General features: G+C 34.0%; 1 non-coding gene across 1 annotated transcript; it reads left to right on the top strand.

Moving 5' to 3' along the window:
• The first annotated feature begins 2,282 nt into the window (after nt 1-2,282).
• On the top strand, nt 2,283-2,389 carry LOC121224737 (small nucleolar RNA R71). Its single transcript, XR_005922482.1, has one exon. It is a non-coding gene; the product is annotated as a small nucleolar RNA R71 (small nucleolar RNA).
• The last annotated feature ends 695 nt before the right edge of the window (nt 2,390-3,084 follow it).

Raw genomic sequence — 3,084 nt, 5'->3', positions numbered from 1 at the left:
ATATTCGGAGCACTATAGACATAAATGTTGCGAGTTGTGCAGAGGAGAACCTTCATTGCAATTATTAATCTAGAGTTCTCTAGACATACAGTAACTTAGATTTTTTAGCTTAAGATCTAGTTATCAAAAGAGGTAGGTTACAATAGTGGCTCTCTAAACAGTTGATTAGACAATATTTTTCCATGACATTATTTTGATATGAGCATTTCACGTGAATAATTCCAACCCTATTCATTCAACAAAAGAATTACTCTTGCTTTTCTCTGTAATTTGCCACTACATTTTATTTGCCATATCAATTCCTTGTTTTTAGCTTTTGATTTCATTAATTCCTTATACAAGCATCCTATTAAACTTGAGAGCATTTTCTGCTATTTAGTATAGTTAATAGGATTATAATAACTTACTCAATTTCTTACCAATTTTTGATCCCTGTGGAGACGATACTTATCACTTTATTACTTGAATGTCATGTACACTTGCAAAATTGCATTAGTTATTTACACGCAATAGTCAACATTGCTGTGCATCCTTTAGTGAGAGCAACAATCTCAAATTCTCCCAATCTGCTGTTCTTCGACAATATATCTTTCATAAATTTCACATAATTGGGCATTTGCTCCAAATCTTCAACCAGTGGTATGTTGATATGGAGTTGCTTCAAGACCTCCAAAAATATTTTGAACTGAACATCCTTTTTAGAATTATGGAATCATTGAAGAAAAGCTAAAGGTGGCCTTCCTTCAAGTTGTTGATATTGTTTTGCTGTGGCATTCTTGTTGACAACATGATATGGGTCTGCCATAGCATTTAGATTTAGTATATTCTCTAGATGACTCTGAGATCCTTACATGGCTGTTATTTGAGTTATCCTCTCCTGCCATGGAATCTTGAGCAACATCATTCAATTGAGCTCCACTTCTGAGAGTGATAGCCTTGCACTGCTCTTTCCATTGTGATATTGAATTCTTGGTATCACTAGGCAATGCCCTTTGTGGTCTTGAATTCAAAGCGTTCGCTATTTTCCCCACCTGAGTCTCAAGAGGTCGGAGAGACGCAGCCTGAATCTGAATTACAATATGATTCTTGGCCATATATTTCTTCAGCAAAGCTTCAATAGATGATGATGATGAAACCAATGCCTAACCTTTTTGGATATTTTCCCTCGACATAGGTTGAGTATAACCAGGTGGTGCATTAATGGCGTTTTGTCTTGCCATATTGGTGAAATTTCCTGCACCTTGATTATTCCAATTAAAGTTTAGATGTTGCTTCCACCTAGGATTATATGTGTTGGAATAGGGGCTATTGTTCCGGTTGAAATTATTCATGTAGCACACATATGCTGGATTTGATGGGCATTCATCAAACACATGGTCTTCACCACAATAAACACACGTAGGGGTGAGCAAAATCTGATTCGATTTGAAAAACTCGATAAAATTTTCAAATTTTGAATGAAATAGTTTGAGTCATTTGAGTTAATCAAGTTATTTGAATCAGCTCGAATAAAAAAATAAGTTTTTCAGTTTAACTCGAATATGAATTACACAATTTGAGTTATCCAAAAATCTGAATAAGAAAAGGAAAAACTACACCATTTTGATAAATGTTTACCATTTCTAAAGTTAAAAGTCAAAACCATTTAAGTTAAAAGACACAGCTACATTGTTTTGATAAATGTTTACTCATTAAGTTAAAAGGTAAAACCATTATATTGTTTATGTAGTTAAATAATTTTATACTTCGTTTACTAGTTAAATAATCAGTTCATATAAATGCAACATTGAGTATAAATAATAGGATTCATTAACTCGACTCGACTTGACTCAAAATTTTTTGACTCGATTCGATCCGATTAAAAAAATTCAAATTGAGTTTGGTTGCTAAAATAGGATTCGTCAACTCGACTAACTCAAAATTTTTTAACTCAATTAGACTCGACTCGATCGAATACTCACCCCTAAACACACGATAGTTCAACTAATTTTAATACCTAGACTACAGTAGGATTTTTCATTATTTTAATCATATTAGCCAAGAAAGATACTTGGGCTATCAATGAAGTGATTGCATCCAACTCCATAGTACCAGCAGCTCTTTTGCCTGTCCCAACTCTTGTGGTAGGATATTGATAATCATTGTGGGAAATCTTTTCCAAAATCTCATTTGCTTCATTATGAGAGTTATCTAGCAAAGTACCATTGGCCGAAGCCTCAATTATGATCCTCGTATGTGCGTTCAGCCCATTGTAGAATATCTCTATCTGAGTCCAATGTTGGAATCCATGCATCGGACATTTTCGAATTGAATCTTTGAATCGTTCCCAAGCTTCATATAGTGTTTCATCCTCCATTTTCTGAAAAAATGTAATGTCATTTCTAATTTTGGCATTCATATTCGGGGGATTATATCATAGCAAAAACTTCTGGAAAAGATTATTCCATGATGCCACTATTCCCGACGATAAAGCATTCAACCATGCTCTCGCTCAATCTCTTGAATATGGAAATAGTTTAAGTCGTACAGCGTCTTCAGGCACACCCTGCTATCTAAACGAGTCACAAACCTCTAGAAAAAGTCTTAAATGCAGCATTGGATCTTCAGTAGGTAATTTACTAAACTGTCTTACTATTTGTAACATGTGAAACATTATTGGTTTCAGTTCAAACTATTGCACCTGTATTTGTGGTCTTACTATCCCTGGATTCAGGTCATCCAAAATTGGCACAACATACTCTTGAATTCATCTATCTTAGTCATCTATTACCTCACGAATATGAGGATTAGTGTCCTGACCATTCGAATTATCATTCATACCTAGTATCACCTTATGAATAGGAGGACTGACATCTTGACCATTCAGATTATCATTAAGACTAAGTTCATTCTTGTTCTTAGACGATTTTCACAGTTCTTTTTGCCTTCTTCGTAAAGTCCTTTCGATATCTGGGTCAAAAGGATATTCTTTATTAATAGGAATGCCTCTTATCATGCACTGATGGCAAACCTATAGAAATTAAATTAAATTAAATTAAGTTAGATAAAACTAATGGAATTAAGTAAAATAACTAAACCAAATTA

This window comes from Gossypium hirsutum, chromosome D12 (assembly GCF_007990345.1).
Source record: "Gossypium hirsutum isolate 1008001.06 chromosome D12, Gossypium_hirsutum_v2.1, whole genome shotgun sequence".
Taxonomy (NCBI): Eukaryota; Viridiplantae; Streptophyta; class Magnoliopsida; order Malvales; family Malvaceae; genus Gossypium; species Gossypium hirsutum.
This window is presented reverse-complemented; position numbering and strand designations above follow the sequence as displayed.